Here is a 21,126-nt window from a genome sequence, read left to right on the forward strand (position 1 = left end):
TTAAAAACATTGCAAGTTAGGCTACTTATCATAACACTTTCATTGTACAGAAAGAGAGCGAAGAACATTTTCACTGACAGTCTCGAGTTCAAGCGCTCTCAACAACTCCCATTAAAATCACTGAAGCTGTTTACACTGTGAAATCAATATCTTACTTACAGATTCATACACACATCTGCACTTTGAAAGAGGTCTTCAGTCAGAGGTCTTCAGTCAGCGAGCGAGTGAAGAAAACACCAACATTTCAGCTATAACTCATCTGAACACCTCTGATTGGCCATTGCATTCATAAACTCAACAGCATCGTGTGTGGTTTATTAGGTTTATACTACATTTATATTAATTTAACAGACACATTGCTCATAACAGTAAGCTCACATTTTTAAAAGACACATGAACAACAAAATGGTAAGCTAATTTTTAACTGTAAGCTCACATGTTTTGTCATATTTTCAAAACACACATGAACAACAAAACCGTTAATTCATATTTTTGGTGTGAGACGTGCCAGTTCCTTGCAATTTGTGTTATAAATACCATGGTATTAACCTGTTACTGCCACAGTGTTTTGTAAGGGAGGTTTGTGGTCATTCCACAGAATCGTGCAACAAATTTGAGTGTCCAGTCATTGAATGCGACCACACTACGTCCCCTGCAAGAAAAAGGCGTTTCCACTCTGCCTGACTGCAAACACGATGAACATGTTTTTGATTTCCAATGTAAAGGTCATTTTGTTTTTTCCTCATCTGACAAAAAAAGCATAAAACAGAAAGGGCCCCCTTAGACCCCCATGATGTATCTTAACAGTGTTTAAAGAAGAAAAAAAAAGAAAAATGCATGTGCTGATCTTGTTTTATCCATTTTAACCAAACAGCTGGTTAGCCAAGGATTGTATTTTAGGCTGCAGGTCTTTCTGCCGCATGGAAAGGAGCATACGTTGAATAAATTCAAATGTGTACTTTGGGTAATTCAAGTGTAACGCATAAATTAGTCCAAAGAAGGCACATTGATTCAGGAAGGTCATGTAGATTGTCCATCACCACTTTTCCCTCAATTACTATACCAAATGAAGAGGGAGACAAATGCAGAGAGTTGAGGGGCTGAAGAGAATCGTTACAATCCCCACTGGCACATTAAGATTCGAGCTACGATCATCGGAAATCTAATGAAGATGAATAAACATTATTAAATTAAAATCAATTCACATGCATGCAAGCTCATGCACATTTCAAACAGTGCAATTTAACCTTAAGGAACAGTTCACCCAAAAATGAAAATTCTGTCATTACTCACCCTCATGTCGTTCCACACCCGTAACACCTTCGTTTATCTTCCACACAAAAATGAAGATATTTTTAATGAAATCCAAGAGGTTTCTGTTCCTCCATAGAGATCCAACGTAACATTTTCAAGGTCCAGAACGATAGGGAAGATTATCATTAAAATAATCCATGTGACTTCAGTGGTTTAACCTCAAGTTTACAAAGCAATGCCCCTCTATGGAGGAACAAAAACCTCTTGGATTTTGTTATAATATCTTCATTTGTGTTCCAAAGAGGAACAAAAGTCTTAAGAATGTGGAACGACATGAGGGTGAGTAATTAATGACAGAATTCTCATTTTTGGGTGAAATAACACTTTAGATTAAAATTTATATAGTGAGTGTGAGTGATAGAGAGTGTGTGTGTATGTCTTTGACATTTTCTACTTGGAATACTTACCAAACATGTCTTAAAGAAAGCAGGGGGGTCATCTCCAAACACGAGAGATACAAGAGTTTGGACCTCAGTTGGCTCTGACAACTTGTGTGGATTTTTTTTTTTTATTATATTAAATCCAGCCACTTGTTATTAATACATTATTTTCTTATGAAATTCATAACAGCATTTAAATAGTTAAATAGCACATTTACTCAAAGATCAACTATGAAGTCTATATTGCAGTTTATACAGGTTTAATAATTTACTTTCTAAGATATATCTATGATAAATTATTGGGACTTCTAAACACACCTGTTTAAGTTTTGACGCCAAAATATTGTAATTTTGGTATTTTAAGTAATGTCAAGTTATTATAACTCGATTTGGGGTTTACAGTGTAGGGCTGTTACCAATCATATGAAATCAGTATCTACAAAATCGATCTTCATTTACACAGACAGCTCAATGTAGCTGAAATGCATTTACACTGCATGCAAACAGAATAAATAACGTTGTGAGCTCGGTGTTTTAAAATATGTATTTTTTTAATATACAAATATGAAATGTTGGGAAAAATGCAAAGATAGGCTACTATGAAAGTAAACCGCCAGTAGGTGGCAGCAAGTGACTGTCTTAATTAATGAGTCATTAGTTGTGATACATGGTACGGAATTGGTATAAATACGCAGTTTTAACATTGACATTTATTGCGTCAATGTTCAACTAAACTAAATTGGTTTAATTTTCTTCACAAAACTGGCGTCTGTCCATTGACAATAAAGCAGGCGGAAATTACTTTACGCTACTAATCGGAGCCGGGTGTGACGACACGCGGACTGTGATAAAGGCCTATAAAATGTGAAATTTGCAATCGTGGTTTTCAGGGAACTTCCTTCTCTTGGTCATGTCGCTTAACTAGGCTGTATGTTATAAATATAAAAACGAAGTTACATTTTTATGTTTCTTCTGTATTGCCGTCTTATGTATCCCGTTCCTTAACCTGTTTTGTTTTTGCCTTGTTGGCCTTTTGTTTATTAAAGGAAAACGCCACCGGTTTTCCATATTCTAATATGTTCTTCCCTCAACTTAGACGAGTTGATACGTACCTCTCCCGTCTCAGTGCGTGCACTTAATCGCTCTAGCGCACGGCACAACTATGTTAGCGTTTAGCTTAGCCCCATTCATTCCTTAGGATCCAAACACTGATGAATTTAGAAGCCACCAAACACTTCCATGTTTTCACTATTTAAAGATGGTTACGTAAGTGTGGTGACACAAAATAATACGTGGTGATTTTCTAAGCAGATAAAAAATGATAACTATAATGTATGGCGGAAGAGCACGTCGCAGCACTTCGACAACGGCGCAGTAATATCATCATGCGGCGTGCTCACTTGAGCGATGATATTACTGCGCTGAGGCCGGTGCTGCGGCGTGCTCTTCCGCCATACATTATAGTCATCATTTTTTTATCCGCTTAGAAAATCACCACGTTTTATTTTGTGTAACTACTCATGTAACCATCTTTAAATAGTGAAAACATGGAAGTGTTTGGTGGCTTCTAAATTCATCCCTGTTTGGATCCTAAGGAATGAATGGTGCTAAGCTAAACGCTAACATAGTTGTGCCGTGCGCTAGAGCGATTAAGTGCACGCACTGAGACGGGAGAGGTACGTATCAACTCGTCTAAGTTGAGGGAAGAACATATTAGAATATGGAAAACCGGTGGTGTTTTCCTTTAAAAAGTAGTCTTACCTGCATTTGGACCCAGACCTGGTGTTTCCTTATTGCGCCACATTACACATTGCTAACATTTATCTTAAAACATATTTAAACTAAATGAATGGTTACTGTTAATTATTACCTTCTTCTGCATCCGCATTTTCATTCTCTTGCATGTCTTCAGCTGTCAAACTTTCCAATGCTTCCTAAATTGCCTATTCTTATTGTTGCTGTTTTTGTAATTTTATTTTATCTTGTTTAATTATTTTGGTGGTAAGGGTCATCATGGGGAAACGTTATAACCTTGATTGTATAAAGTGTTCTGTTAAAGCTTGGGAAAAAAAGTTATAAATGAATAAATGTAAAGTGGTGTGCAGTGCAGAGGAGGCTGACCTGCTGTTCAAAGAATTCCATTCAAGCAACACAGGCACTGTCACGAATCTGGTCTGCACTCCCGTTCATTTACCACTAGAGGTCACCCACTCACCACATGGACTTTCACACCACACATCACATGGACTCCATTTCCCATCATTCATTGCACTAACGACACACACAGCTCCTTGCACTGATCACACACAGCTGATTCCCATTTGCACACAGTATTTAAGCCACGGACTTTCTCTCCCTCGTTGCTGAGTATTGTACGCATTATTGCTGCCCTACAGAGCCCTATTAGTTTGCCTAGCCTAGCCTAGCCTAGCCTTTGTCGGATTGTGTTTTCCCCTGCCTGGACTATCGCTCACGTTTTGGATTACCTCTCTTGTCTAGCCCTCTTGGTACTGTTCGCTGTCGCCTGACCCACGCCTGTTTCAGTTAACTCTTTGCATTGCCTTTATATACCTGTTTGCCATTGTTTGACCCTGCCTGTTTGACTACGTCTCTGTTGCCAATAAAAGTCTGCAAATGGATCCGCACGCCTCTCATCTCGTCAGCCCCGTAACAGGCGCACATTTTTGGACCGTTAAAAACAAGAGATGTCCTTTCTCAACGGTACTACTGGCCTGGCATGTCAGCAGACATAGAGAAATGGGTACTCTCTTTATGAAGTCAATACATTTTATTCATTTTACAATGTATACAGTAATTTAAAATAAATTCATATGATAAATGTTTGAGGTATCACAGTGCACAGTCACTGTGATAGTCACAAAAGCTGGTAAAATCAGACCAGCAATACCAGTACATCCTTGTTATTGTAGATTACTGCACGAAATGGGTACAGGCGTATCCCCTAAAATCCAAGACCTCTGAAGAAGTGACACATTGCATCTTAAAATTAGTTTATCAGTATGAAGTGCCCAAACGGATATTAACAGATCAAGGCAGAGAGTTTGTCAACACTGTAAGCATTTGCATTCATATTACACAAATACAATAAATATAATGCATATTTTTTCTGTGCAAATTACAATAATAAAAATAAAATAAGTTGGATCAACTTTGTTAGATCAACACTGAAGTCTGCAAAAAGCTTGAAATTAAGAGGAGTCTCTGTGCCTCAGACAAACGGACTGGTGGAGAGGCTCAATGGTGCCATACAGAGGTGAACAATGCATCCACCACAGCTCATATACATGACTAGTGTGTTATTTGGACACCATACAGTCACAGATGAACTTTATTTGTACAGATTTCTGTGTGTGTATATATTTATTCATATATATTTCAGTGGAAATTTTTGAATGTTGTTACAGTCCTTGCAAAACTGGTGGAGGACAAGCCAAGTACCTGGGACCAGTATTTGGATGCGGTTATGTTTCGGCTGTGCACAAATAAGCAGCTCACAACAAAGTTCTTACCATTTTTTCTTATGTTTGGGAGAGAAGCCAGATACTAGGGATGTGTGATATTGACAAGAAATAATATCTCAATATTTTCTGGAAAGCCTCCATTATCTTTTGAGTCAAATTCTTACATTTAATCAGTGAATTAGAATAATAAGACATTTGGGCTGACATGAATGCATTTAACCTGCAATTACAAATGCATAAATAATGTTTTGATATATTAAACATAAAACGTTGAATACTGATATTTGAAATCATTTAAAAGCATGACATTTTTTTTTTTTTTATTAAATTAAATTAAAAAGTCAATAAGTGGCAGCAAGTCACTGTTAATAAGTGAGTCATTGTGATTGAACCGAATCATTTAACGGTTGACTCATTCAGGAACGAAACACTGTCATGTTGCTCAGAGACGCAAAACAGTGCTGTGGCTGTGTTTGGAACGATTTTTGTTGGCAAAATAGAGCAAAAACAGGCAATATGGTGTCTAAAACGTAAGTCTCTTTCTTAACTTCTTGTTTATTGAACTGTCGTAAAAATAAATTTCACACGAAGAGTGCCGTTTTTCTCCAAAAATTACCATAATTACAAATGTGATATTGATTAACTATATGAAATGGTATAAATATATACATTTTCTGCCCCCATGTCTTGAATTTGTGATCATTCTGAATGCATTTGAATAAACTGAATCATGCAGTGAAAGCACACTTCACGTAATGTACGCGTGCACTGCACTCTGTAGGGGTGTTTTGAATGGTTTTTGCAAAATACTCGATAATGATAAAATGCCATGAACAAATTATGGAGCTGGTAGAGAAAAATCACATGACAGAAGGCGGCGGCGGGTGTGAGGGACTGGTTAGGCATGTCTTCTGTTTTGCATTTTTGTGTGTGTACATGTTTTGTATGATTGTTTTGTTTGCGTTGTAATATTTAGTTTTTGAAAATGAGATGTCACATCTGAAGGGGCTACATTTTGCTGAAATATTTGTAGTTGGACAATAAATGTGACATACGTAGAATTTAAAAATTTTAAAAAAGTAAGTGTATTTGTATGATAGCACTAACTGTAAAGTGTAATGGGGTAATCAAAATAGCCTTTTTACTCAATTAGTCTTTTTTATTATTTTCATTTTCAGTTTAGTAAATTTAACTTTGCTTTAAAAGCATTATTTTTGTTTTTAGATTGTTAGAATGTAATGTGATTTTAACCTGTTTTGCACATAATATATGCCTTCATGCTTACATTCACTTTATTTGTTTAATCCAAATACAAAATACCGAGATATATACCGTATACCGCACATCACCCAAAATATACCGAGATATGAATTTTTGCTCATATCAGCCAGCCCTAATTTAAGCATGTTTAGCTTAGCTAGTTAATGGAGGGATACCTGCTGCCGTCAGAGCAAGTGTGATTTCTGCATTCACGCGCTCCTCAAATGCTCTCATTTCCCGAGTTGTGCTTTTAAGTCGGAATGTGAAAACAGCACACTCGCGTTACTACAAAGATTTGTTGGACTTGTATTATTAGAGCTTTCCGACTTGAGTTCATGTGCATTTTCTCAGTCGGAAATTATTTTTCATGTGATGCTTCTTACGTTCGTTTTGGAGAAACAAAGGACAAATATTTTAATCGATCGCTCAGGCATGGCACCGAGATCTGCGTTCTCGTTCGGTTCTAGTACATACCGGTTACATAGGTACCGGTGCCATATTGGTACTGGGTTTCGGTACCCAACCCTACTTCTGTATGGGATAAAAAGGTCATTATTAGTGGTCACAGAATTTTATCTTTATTTCTTGCATTGGCAAGTTTATATCTTGAACTTTCTTTTTTTGCTTTTAGTTAGAAATGGGCTTCCACATGTGTCTCTGTGGCTACTCACGGGAATGTTGTTAAATCTGACACAGAAACACTGAAGAATCAGGATAAACCTTAAACCCAGCATAGAGGGGTTCAGTGAATGTGGTGTTGAATGTGTGTACGTGTGTGAGTGTGTGTGTGTCAGAGACGCTGTAGAAGGACAGATTACCGGCTGACCAGTCCAGATACACTCCTACTCTATTAGAGGATGAAGAGCGAGGAATGTCAGTGCTCTTATTATTGTGCCAGACAGTGTATATCGTATCACAACAGTAAAGATTCCAGGACTTTTCATTGAGTCCAAACCAACAACCGATTCCTCCCTTCCTGTTGATTCCTTTATATGACACTGCTACATGACCCGAGCCGCTCCATTCAGTCTCCCAGTAACAGCGTCCAGTCAGACTCTCTCGACACAGAACCTGCTCAAAGCGCTCAAATCTCTCTGAATGATCAGGATATGGCTGATTCTCTTTCACATACGTTGTTTTTTTGTTCCCTTCAGAAAGGATGAGTTGAGTGTGAGCTGTGTTTGGATCCAGTGTGAGATCACAGGCATCTGGACACAGAAAGGCATATCAAAACATCTATGACATTATTAAATATTGATAGGTGTTGTTTGTGTGAGTGAGGACTTACATTTTCGTAGACCTGGTGTGATCCTAAAATGTCCTCCATGGTCCAAACTGAACATAAACATATAAACAAAAAAATGTTCATGGAATTCATGACTAATGCCTTACTAAATGGTTTTAACTATTGTGTAAAACAGAGTTTCCCAAAAAGGGGTTAAACATAGACACATTTTCTGAGAGATACATCTTAACATCTCAGATCTGTGGTGATATTGGATTGATCAGGGGTGCGTTTCCCAAAAGCTCCGTTAGCTAACTATGGTGGCAAGTCCCATTGAACTCTATTGGTAACAACGGAACTTGCGACCATAGTTGATTTTTGGGAAACGCACCCTGGTTGGTGTTTGTTTGCTATGAGGATACTCTGTGATAAATTGGATATCATAGATTATACATGATAAAACCTTTGAAATTTGTGACATTTAATATAAAGGGTCTGCATAGCCCCATTAAAAGAAAAAGAGTCTATATGTACCCTAAAAAGCTTGACTGTCACCTAGGGGTGTGCGATATTGAAAAAAAATTATCTCAATATTTTTTGGATAACGATAATTAGACGATATTTTGCCGAGTGTGTTATTGTGCTGATATCTGACTACCGTGGACAGCTGCAGTTTTTGATATTCTTCATATTCTGTGTGGTCAGTTCACATCAGTGATAGAAAGTAATCTTTTCATATAAGTTTAAATTGATTTTTTACCTTTTATGGGCAATTTTACCTTTAATAAAGCCATTTGTTTCTATAAGTATGCATCTTTTGAGTCAAATTTTTACATTTAATCAGTCAGTTAGAATAATAAGACATTTAGGCTGTTACCAAAACAAATGAAACCAATATCAACTAAATTAATCTTTGCAGAAGTTGCATCTGAAGTGGCATTTAGATGTATTTACACAGAGTTTAGGACACTTAATTTCTAGCGATTATCGCCGATTTGATTGCACAGATACTATTTAAACTAAACTGAGCTAGACAATGACATCTCTGAATTCAATAATGAAATGCCTTTAACTGAAAATTGAGTGTTTAATCTTATCATTATACATTACTGACACTCTATCCTCCAATTTGATACTGTTAAGTGCTTTGACACAATCTGTATTGTAAAAGCGCTATATAAATAAAGGTGACTTGACTTGACTTGACATGGAGTGCTTTAACCTGCAGTTACAAATGCATAATGTTTTGATATTTTAAACATTAAATACTGATCTTTGAAATTATTTTAAAATGAACAGATACTTTGAATGTGAAATTAAAGTCCCCAGTAGGTGGCAGCAAGTCACTCTTAACAAGTGAGTCATTGCGACTGAACTGAATCATTTAACGGTTGATTCATTCAGGAACTAAACATCGTCTTGTTGCTCAGAGACACAAAAAACAGTGCTGTGGCTGTTTGGAATAATTTTTTTGTTGGCGAAATGGAGCAAAAACAGGCAATATGGTGTCTAAATCGTAAGTCTCTTATTATTTATTGAACTGTTATATAAAATCAATATCACAATCATGCTTATTTTTGAACAAAAAACGGCACTCTTCATGTGATTGTAACTATATGAAATTATATATATCTTGAATTTTGTGATCATTCTTAATGCATTTTAATAGACTGAATTATGCAGTGAAAGAACACACTGTAAATGTGCACGCGCTCTAGTCTAGACTTCACGCAATGAATGCATGCTCTATGTAGGGTTTTTTGTTTGGTTTTTGCAAAATACTCAATGTCAAATTGCACATCGTTAAAACAACAATTACGATATTATCGCAGACGAGATATATCGCACACCCCTACTGTCACCTCGCGCGTACACGCGACTTTATTCTCTTTTGACAGCGACATTTCTCAAATGAATAAACAGAACTACACACAGTATAGTATACTATACTACACAGTATTGAACTATCTTTCTGAGGAGATCTGCTAGCTTGTTTACACAGAGCGCTTCTAGTCTGACAGGAGGATGGCTGGACCAATCGCGTACCGGTCAGTCGAAACAGGGCTTCCTATTGACAAATGATCAGCGTTTATGTCACAGTTTGTGTACATTTCTAAGCTTTTTGATTGGTTTTATAGAATGTTTAACACCATATTTGGAGAGCAGAGATCGTGACGTTTCAGGGGATACCCAGAATATAGGGAAATGCTCAGAAGTGACGAGAGGAGTTGAGAAAATCAATGTTATTTCCAGCAAATTTAGTAAAACTTTAAGTCAACTTTAATAGTAATTTAAATACCTTTACTCAATTATCTGGACTACGAAACTTTGGGAGATTGTTTTTGAATGTGTGTTCCTTGAAATTAGCTAAAAAAAGAAAAATAGGTTTTTTTCCATACTTTTTCCACATTATGGGCCCCGTATCTTAAAATGGAACGTTGCGACTTCCAACTCATTTCGCCAGAACGGGTCACATATGTAATGACACAAGGGCATATATTCTGATTCTGAATGGTGGACGATGCTAAATACAGGTGCTGGTCATATAATTAGAATATCATCAAAAGTTGATTTATTTCAATAATTCCATTCAAAAGTTAAACTTGTATATTATATTCATTCATTACACACAGACTGATATATTTCAAATGTTTATTTCTTTTAATTTTGATGATTATAACTGACAACTAAGGAAAATCCCAAATTCAGTATCTCAGAAAATTAGAATATTACTTAAGACCAATACAAAGAAAGGATTTTTAGAAATCTTGGCCAACTGAAAAGTATGAACATGAAAAGTATGAGCATGTACAGCACTCAATACTTAGTTGGGGCTCCTTTTGCCTGAATTACTGCAGCAATGCGGCGTGGCATGGAGTCGATCAGTCTGTGGCACTGCTCAGGTGTTATGAGAGCCTTCAGCTCATCTGCATTGTTGGGTCTGGTGTCTCTCATCTTCCTCTTGACAATACCCCATAGATTCTCTATGGGGTTCAGGTCAGGCGAGTTTGCTGGCCAATCAAGCACAGTAACACTATGGTCATTGAACCAGCTTTTGGTACCTTTGGCAGTGTGGGCAGGTGCCAAGTCCTGCTGGAAAATGAAATGAGCATCTCCATAAAGCTTGTCAAAAGAAGGAAACATGAAGTGCTCTAAAATTTCCTGGTAGATGGCTGCGTTGACTGTGGACATCAGAAAACACAGTTGACCAACACCAGCAGATGATATGGCAGCCCAAATCATCACTGACTGTGGAAACTTCACACTGGACTTCGCACAACATGGATTCTGTGCCTCTCCACTCTTCCTTCAGACTCTGGGACCTTGATTTCCAAATGAAATGTAAAATTTACTTTCATCTGAAAAGAGGACTTTGGACCACTGAGCAACAGTCCAGTTCTTTTTCTCCACAGCCCAGGTAAGACGCTTCTGACGTTGTGGCTTGGTAGCCCTTTTCCTGAAGACGGCTGAGCGTGGCGACTCTTGATGCACTGACTCCAGCTTCAGTTCTCTCCTTGTGAAGCTCTCCCAAGTGTTTGAATCAGCTTTGCTTGACTGTATTCTCAAGCTTGCGGTCATCCCTGTTGCTTGTGCACCTTTTCCTACCCAAATTCTTCCTTCCAGTCAACTTTGCATTTAATATGCTTTGATACAGCACTCTGTAAACAGCCACACCTTTCAGTAATGACCTTCTGTGACTTGCCCTCTTTGTGGAGGGTGTCAATGTTCATCTTCTGGATCATTGCCAAATCAGCAGTCTTCCCCATTATTGTGGTTTCAAAGAACAAGAGATACCCAGAATTTATACTGTAGGGATGATCATTTATTCAAACTCAAATGTAAATATTCTAATATTTTGAGATACTGATTTTTGACTTTCATGAGCTGTAAGCTCTAATCATCAAAATTAAAAGAAATAAACATTTGAAAATATCAGTCTGTGTAATGAATGAATATAATATACAAGTTTCACTTTTTTAATGGAATTAGTGAAATAAATCAACTTTTTGATGATATTCTAATTCTAATAAACTCGCCTGACCTGAACCCCATGGAGAATCAATGGGGTATTGTCAAGAGGAAGATGAGAGACACCAGACCCAACAATGCAGATGAGCTGAAGGCCACTATCAGAGCAACCTGGGCTCTCATAACACCTGAGCAGTGCCACAGACTGATCGACTCCATGCCACGCCGCATTGCTGCAGTAATTCAGGCAAAAGGAGCCCCAACTAAGTATTGAGTGCTCATACTGTTGATTTCTTGAATCAGGGCATTTAAGTTCGAATCCGCTCAAATCGCCGGAGTTTTTGCTCAGGTCGATACAATATGCATCTCGATGCATAGCCAACGATACGATAAATTAAAGATACATACAAAGTCGATCTGATGCGATACGATTCACTCCTGTTATGATGCAGTGCGATCCGATTCGATTCGGCATGATTCGATTCGGCATAATGCGATTCGATGCAATAAGATGCAATGGAGAAAATATGATCACTTTTAATGCCTCGAGGCCTGTTTATAAAATAAGTTAACCAAATAAGCCAGGCTTATTTCAGTTAGTCTGACTCATTGTCAAATGATTTCATCCATAAAGGCCTAGATTAAGCTCAGTTACTGTGGCAACTTGTACTGGGAAACTAACCTGGTCTAAAGCAGGTTAACTGTCAGACTATGTCCGAACTGATTGCACTGTATTTTATGTATAATAATTTTCTATCCGTAACCGTTTTAAATTCATTTTAAATAAATTTTTATATAATTTTAAAAGTTTAAACAGAAGGTTAAAGTAAGTGCTGTGACCTGCAAAGGTTTCCTGAGCCTTCAAAATGTTCTCTCAGTTTGGTTCACTAGGCTACACAATCATGTGGAAGACTGCTGATCTGACAGTTGTCCAGAAGACAATCATTGACACTCTTCACAAGGAGGTAAGCCACAAACATTCATTGCCAAAGAAGCTGGCTGTTCACAGAGTGCTGTATCCAAGCATGTTAACAGAAAGTTGAGTGGAAGGAAAAAGTGTGGAAGAAAAAGATGCACAACCAACCGAGAGAACCGCAGCCTTATGAGGATTGTCAAGCAAAATCGATTTAAGAATTTGGGTGAACTTCACAAGGAATGGACTGAGGCTGGGGTCAAGACATCAAGAGCCACCACACACAGACGTGTCAAGGAATTTGGCTACAGTTGTCGTATTCCTCTTGTTAAGCCACTCCTGAACCACAGACAACGTCAGAGGTGTCTACCTGGGCTAAAGAGAAGAAGAACTGGACTATTGCCCAGTGGTCCAAAGTCCTCTTTTCAGATGAGAGCAAGTTTTGTATTTCATTTGGAAACCAAGGTACTAGAGTCTGGAGGAAGGGTGGAGAAGCTCATAGCCCAAGTTGCTTGAAGTCCAGTGTTAAGTTTCCACAGTCTGTGATGATTTGGGGTGCAATGTCATCTGCTGGTGTTGGTCCATTGTGTTTTTTGAAAACCAAAGCCACTGCCAAAAGCACCAAAATTTGGTTAAACGACCATGGTGTTGGTGTGCTTGACTGGCCAGCAAACTCACCAGACCTGAACCTCATAGATTGTCAAGAGGAAAATGAGAAGCAAGAGACCAAAAAATGCAGATGAGCTGAAGGCCACTGTCAAAGAAACCTGGGCTTCCATACCACCTCAGCAGTGCCACAAACTGATCACCTCCATGCCACGCCGAATTGAGGCAGTAATGGTTGATTCCAAATGCGTTTTCATCATGCACACCTAAAAAGAAGCCATTCCACTACCTTTTGTGGGCCCCTTCTTTTGGTTCACTTTGTTTGCTTTTGTTGCTCTTATTTTTTTCTTTGTTACATTTTTTGCACCATGGCAAGAGTATATTACACAACATGTATGCTTAGTACTCGTTTGTTTCATTTCCTACTTTGTAAATAAATCTTGAGTTATTTTTGTTATCCACGTGTGTCCCTTTCTTTGTTGCGGCCTTTTAGGGGCCCTAGGTCGTAACACTGACCAAGTGCAACATTCCTTAACAAGAGGTGCTAAACAAGGAAACAGAAGTGCTACTTCAAAAAAATAAAAAGGTAATTAATGAATCCATATAAACAGAGTAGTCGGGTGAATTCAGAAAGCTACTACAAAAAACTTTTAACAGACTTGTTTTCCTACATTGATTGTGTGTTGAGTGCTTACACATTCGAATGGTTCAGAAAATACAAAACTATAATATATCTATAAAATAAAATATATTTATAAAAAGCCACATTATTCTTAAATTGTTTACTTTCACTGAGTTACACTGTATTGCTTCCAAATGGGAAAGCTGAAAAATGTAACTCCATTTGCGATATGATTTACACACTGATTGTAATATTATAATAATTACTTGTAACCACTCAACTCAACTTACTTGAATATCTGCAGTTTATAGTTTGGATCCTGCAGTTTGTGTTTGAGCAGCTGGACTCCTGATTGTCCTGGGTGATTGTAGCTCAGATCCAGCTCTGTCAGGTGTGAGGGGTTTGAAGTCAGAGCTGAAGTCAGAGCTGAAGACAAATAACCACAGCCTTCCTCTGTCACCATACAGCCGGACAACCTACAGAAAGATTGAAGGTCTGAAATTTCATTCATGTTTTTGTGTAGGAGTTTCATAGCCACTGGTCACTGTTCTTTCAGTATGTTCTTTCAGACATTGAGCAAATCACCCTTTTGTGATTAAATTACATATGTTACAATGCAGTTGCAGTAATCACAGTAGTCACAGTTATTGTCAGTATTATTCACAGTAAAAACACAGTAAGATAAATGTTGATGTTGTTATAGAGAGCAGTTTTGCATTACTCCAGTCTTCAGTGTCACGTGATCCTTCAGAAATCATTCTAATATGCTGATTTGCTGCTCAAGACACATTTCTGATTATTAGCAGTGTTGAAAACAGTTATGCTGCTTCATATTTATGAAGAAACCAAGATACACTAACATTTAAATGCAACTGGGCAACTTTCCATAACTTTTGTATCGGGATAGGAGGAAAGGTACCCAACTCATCGGCAGCATGGGAACCTAAACCGTCACAAATGAATAAAAACAGATCTGGGGGTATTACCTTTCACAGATAAGTTTTTTGGTAATTATAACATTATGTTGACAGCTTAATTAGCCACCAGTGTCAAACTATAGCAATATCGCTAGTTAGAAGTGAAAGCTGAGACTAAGGAATCATCAAGTTTAAATGAACTCTTATTAAGTTTTAACATATATTATAGTTTATATCATAAACTAAATTATGTTATGAGCACAATGTGTACAGTGAGGACTTTGACAAGACATGTCAGACTATCAATACTAGTGTAATGGGGCTGATGAGACGTGAGACGTGCGGATCCATGTGCAAGCATTTATTTAAAGGCATGGTCATAAATACAGGCAGGGTCGAAACAATGGCAGACAGGTATGGCAGGGACAAGACAAAGAGTAATCCTAGGACAAACGTGGGTCGACGATCGGCGAACGTTATCCATTGGGGCAAGGCAGAGAGATAATCCAGGTACACGAGCTAGAGTCCAAGAGAGGTGCAAACAGTGTCCAAACGGCAAGGCAAGGGTTAATCCAGGGAACACAGGCTAGAAACAAACACGGGAAAACAGGCAAGACTAAGACAACTAAGTGGGCTCCGTAGAGTAGCTATCACTAGGAGAGGAATAAGTGCATACTCGGCCGTGAGGGAAAGAAAGTCCAGGGTTTAAATAAGGCATGTAATCAGTGTGTGCGTAGGATCAGGTGTGCGTGTGATTAGTGCAATCAGTGCAGTGGATGATGGGAAATTGAGTCCAGTGTGATGTGTGCTGTGAGAGTCAATGTGGTGAGCGAGTGACCTCTGGTGGTGAGTGAACGGAAGTTCATAGACCGGATTCGTGACAACTAGGAATGGCGCTAAAGCATCTCTCTTAATTTTGGTCTCTCTTAATTATTGTTTTTTCATTAGAACAGTAAAATCCCATATAAAACAATGCATTCTGGGTAATATTTGTTGTTTTTGAGAGAGAGCCTTCTGCAGTATACTGTGAATTAACAGCTCACAGTCGACACTCAGAGGCTGTGTTTCAAATCACACCCTACACCCTCGTTCACTATTCCCTACATGAGTTTACTAATATAGTCCACCTGACAGAGAGAATGAAAACTAATGAGTGAACACGGCCAATGATGAACACCTGCTGTTAACAAGCAGAATCACAAATAAAAGTGAGCAAGAAATAAAACTAAAACTGACATACAGCCTTAGATGAAATCAACTGAAATAAAACAGCAGAGTATGATTCAGCTTCACAAACAGCATTGCCATCTTCACGCATTGCAGTTTGACTTTATTTCTGTCATATATCTACAAACATTATTTGAGAATTAACAGAGGTTTAGATGTTTTATTGAAAATATTTTGGTAACACTTTCTATGAAGCCCATATTTATTATAAGGGTATTCTTAAGGCATTAGAATGAATCCATAATGCATTATAAAAAAAACTTGTGTGTTATATCATCTTATAAATTATAATACATTACAATGCTTATGCATTTGTGGTTATAATTTAAGATTATGATTATAACACGCAGTGAACACCATATTAAATCTACTTTTATGTTTATAACGGACTATACTATATATCTCGACATTGTTTATTTAAGATCTGCGCAGTATCTTACTACATCTTGTAAGTGGTTAGGCGTGGAGTGTTATTTGAGTGTTCCCTGTGAGGCTAATATTAATTTTGATGTTAGCTAATTAATAATTTCAACAGAAAAAAACTACATGTCAACTAACTCTCATTAGAGTATTAGTAGGCTTAGGTTAAGGTTAGGGTAGGTAGAATGTTGACGTACTTGCACAGTTACTTATAGTCAGTTTGTCTGTTGGGGAACCATCAAAATAAAGTGTTAGCATAATAAAGTGTCAACGAGAGGTGAGGAGTGCGGATCCATTTACAAAGCTTTATTAGTCAGAGACATGGTCATAACAGGCAGGGTCACACAAATGGCAAACAGGTATATAGAGGGGCAAGGCAGAAGAGTACTCAAGTGAATGGGCGTGGTCTCCGATCGGAGAACAATATCCAGAGGGGTAATCCAGGTACACAAGCAATAATCCGGGCAGGGGCGAACAGAGTCCGAGACAGCAGGCAAAGGGTTAATGCAAGATACAACGGCACAAATCAGAACACGAGGAAACAGGCAAGGCAAGACTAAGACAACTAAGTGGGCTCCGTAGAGTAGCTATTACTGGGGGAGCGATAAACACTAGACAATATGGGAACTAAACAAACACAGAATGGCTCAGTAAAGCAGCTATCGCTGGGAGAGGGATATATGCAGAACTAAACACAGAGCTAAACAAACACAGAGCTAAGCATAAAAAGAGCTAAACACAAACACAGAATGGCTCGGTAAAGCAGCTATCGCTAGGAGAGGGACAGTGATGGGCAGTAGCGTCGCTACTAGTTTAACTACATTTCTCAGTAGCGTGGTGGTAGTGTCACTGCTTTCTGAATCAAATAGCTTTTCAGTAGCTAAGCTCTTTTTTTGATCAAGTAGCGCGGTAGCGTCAACAAAAGCTAACGTTACATTTTCCAAAGAAAGCATTCTGAAACTCGAGCTCAAATCAGAAATATAACAGCTACGGATCACTGATCCTGGATCAGTAAGTGACGCCACAGACACTAAAGCTCGTAACGCCATTGGCTCCTCAAACTGTCAGTCAAACCTCATTATTCCTCCCGCCTCTCTCGTGAATGAAGTGCGGCGCGCAGTTTAGAGCATCTCAGCTTGTTTGGAGTCTGAAGGTAAATAAAGAACTGTTGATTGAATAAGTACAGCGGTTTCTTTACTCAAAAAACACTTATGAAGGCTAATGCTTTTTTTTTTTTTTGAGGAGCAGAGAAGAGTTTCTAGTTTTAGTCTAGCATTTGTTGTCAAGTCACAGCCAAATAGCTCGTGCAAAGCACTGAATCTTTCATAATATGATACTTTGGCTAAATAACACACAAAAAAAAAACTTAACGCCCACATAATGACAGAAAACTGGGGAAAACGGAACACAAGTCAGGAAAAAATAAACATTTGCTGGTCAAAAGCTTCGTATTTGAACTTGATTTTGGTGAAATGTTTATATTAATATCTAATGACACATGCAACGATGCAAATAAACAGTCTATCTGTAGGCCTAAACATCTGTATGGTAACACTAAAATACGATTTCATTAAAATACATTTGTTACAGTATTTATTAATCTTTGTTAATTTCACAGTGCATTAACAAATGTTAACAAAAACTTTTGATTTTAATAATGCGTTAGTAAATGTTGAAATTAACATTAAGATAAATGCTGCAGAAGTATTGTTCATTCTTAGTTCATATTAACTACACTAGTTAACTAATGTTAACAACTGAACCTTATTGTGAAGTGTTACCATTTATATAAGTGTATCTGTATACAATAAAGCCACAATACCAACTACCAGGAGGTTTCCGGCCGACAGCAAAAATTTATTTTGCCTATGTCACAATTTGAGGTCAATCCGGCCCTTTATTTGATACTGATTATGTTGCCAAATTGGTTTGGAACAGCTGTTGAAAAAACAATTAAACTGAACATGCCTGTCTATCTGCTTGACTGACAGTTTTATTGATCACTGAGAGAGCATTGACTTGGTTTGATGTTGGTTCAATATAATTTTGTATTTATATTTCTTTTTAAATAGCTTGGATGTAGTAAACTACTTTTGCCATGTTGCCGTAGCTTAGCTTGCTACATTTCCCAGGGCTGTAGCTTTAGTGTAGTTAAGCTTCATTTAAAGAAGAGTAACTGTTAGTTTAGCTCACTACGTTTTCCAAGTAGCTTGCCCAACACTGGAGAGGGATATATGCAGAACTAAACACAGAGCTAAACATAAACACAGAATAGCTTGGTAAGGCAGCTAACACTTGGAGAGTGCTACACGCAGAACAATACTCAGCAAACTGTGAATGAAGTCCATTGTTTATATAGAGTGTGTGATTGTATGATAGTTCTCAGGTGTGAGCGTGTGATTGAGACAGCTGTGTGTACTTGGTGCAATGAATGATGGGAAATGTAGTCTGGTGAAGTGCAACAATAGTGTGGTGCAAGAGTTCATGTGATGAGCGAGTGACCTCTGGTGGTGAGTGAACGAAAGACCATAACCCGGATTCGTGACACATATATTTAGCAGACATACTACTAATACTCCAATGACTGCTAGTTGACATGTAGTTACTTATCAACAGCTGTCTAAAGGGTACCATCAAAATAATCAAACTGATATTATAATAAAAATAGTTCAAAGCAAATGTGTCATATTACACATTCATCTGATCTGATATCTGATCTTATGGCTGTTTGAGAATTTAAAAAATATATATTATTACTTTTATTATTTATTACTACTATACTTATAAGTGGTCTTTGATTGCTTTAAATAAAGTAGCGTAAGAAAGATGGCAAGATATGAGACTTATAATACATTATAACTATGAGAAATATAATCCATTGTAACTTAAGTGGATGCAACATGTTCACTGTGTTTTATAAATCAACATACTCTTAAAAGCTATAACCACAAATAAGTAAATATTATAATACATTAAAACTGTACTTATGAATATTGTTACGACCCTCTCGTTTCAGGTTCAAACATAAAAGAAGGATCAAACAACAAAAGATATCAATGCCAATTGTTTTATTTAATTAAACTAAAACAACAACAGTCAGTAATGATAATAAATGATAATAAATAAAGTCTAGGGATAATGAAGAAAATCAAAGAAATTAATATAACAAAACTTTATCTAGGTTACATAATATAGGAAAATGCATAGGGGAACAAATGTTAGCGAATCAACAAGATCTTACAGGTTGAATCAGAGCCACTCCTGGGAAACCATCCCACAGAGTGCCCATCTCAGTTAACAGATAACACACTTATATATGCCACTAATTAACAATTAACATGGGGAAGACCAATCAGAGCCTGCTAAAAGTTAAAAGATGGATTTAGATGACTTCAAGACACATACAGGTAGGATTTCCAGTCGTCTCGTAAAACAGTCAATCGCCCCGTATTTATGAATGAAATTATTAATTTGATATTTCTCTGTCGTGGGAAAGGGATCATTTAAAAAGCAATCCCTTTATGAAAACTAACCATGGTTTTATTTATTTTTGGTGTATTACCATTTGTATAACCTCAGTTCCCTATCTGTCGGTCACTACGAGTTATGTCGTGACAACATTAGGGGATTCACTTGAGAGCCCCAATCATCTCTGACTTTAAGAGAAAACGCCAATGAATATTGGCTAGTGGATTTTGCATACCTGAGCCACTCCCCGTGCATACGGGCATAAATAGGCGACAGGTGCATCCACTCATCAGATTTTTGCTTCGGAGCCAAGTGGGTGAACATGTCGATTTCCAAAAAGCCATTCATCATCTGTCTGGAAGCTGTTCTGGTTGGCGTCACGGTGCGAACAACGGTGTCAACTAAAAGAGCAAATCGCAGTCAGTTTGCGTATTTTCCGGCCGTGTCCTCTTGGTTACGGTTGTTTCCTATCTTCCGTCGAAAGCCACGATCGTTGTCTTCAGTGTCTAGGCATCCAGCATGCTGAAGCTGCGTTCGTGGATGGTTTATGCGTTAGTTTTAAGTGTGTAACTATGGCAGCACTGCGATCGTGCCTCTTAAACTCCTCACGGGGATGGGAGGAGCTCCCTCTGTTACTACCCGTGCTGGCTTCTCTGCCACAGGCAGAGAACCATCGGCTAGTGCTCTGGGTGATCTGAGGGTTACAGTGAGAGCTTTTCGCCGAGCTTTTTGCCCTTCTCAAGCTCCTGTTCATGATGTTGACGCAGAAGTGCATTATACTGAGTTGCGGTCGAACTGAAGGACGCTTACTTTCGTGTCTTGTTTCGCCCTTGACACAGGCCGTTCCTCATGTCTTACGTAAATCATGGAGGGGGCCCTTGCCCCGTTACAGGAAGTGGGCATCAGGATCCTCGACTGTCTCAAGCATGGACAAGTGCTGTATCTAAGCATGTTAACAGAAAGTTGAGTGGAAGGAAAAAATGTTGAAGAAAAAGATGCAAAACCAACCGAGAGAACCGCAGCCTTATGAGGATTGTCAAGCAAAATCGATTCAAGAATTTGGGTGAACTTCACAAGGAATGGACTGAGGCTGGCGTCAAGGCATCAAGAGCCACCACACACAGACGTGTCAAGGAATTTGGCTACAGTTGTCGTATTCCTCTTGTTAAGCCACTCCTGAACCACAGACAACGTCAGAGGCGTCTTACCTGGGCTAAGGAGAAGAAGAACTGGACTGTTGCCCAGTGGTCCAAAGTCCTCTTTTCAGATGAGAGTAAGTTTTGTATTTCATTTGGAAACCAAGGTCCTAGAGTCTGGAGGAAG

The 21,126-nt window shown here is 38.1% G+C and overlaps 1 pseudogene; it reads right to left on the reverse strand.

Moving 5' to 3' along the window:
- Nucleotides 1–6,422: 6,422 nt before the first annotated feature.
- The window catches only part of LOC131534020 (NACHT, LRR and PYD domains-containing protein 3-like), a 28,158-nt pseudogene continuing 13,454 nt past the window's right edge, over nucleotides 6,423–21,126 (reverse strand).

The sequence above is a fragment of the Onychostoma macrolepis genome, chromosome 03, assembly GCF_012432095.1.
Source record: "Onychostoma macrolepis isolate SWU-2019 chromosome 03, ASM1243209v1, whole genome shotgun sequence".
In the NCBI taxonomy this organism is placed as follows: Eukaryota; Metazoa; Chordata; class Actinopteri; order Cypriniformes; family Cyprinidae; genus Onychostoma; species Onychostoma macrolepis.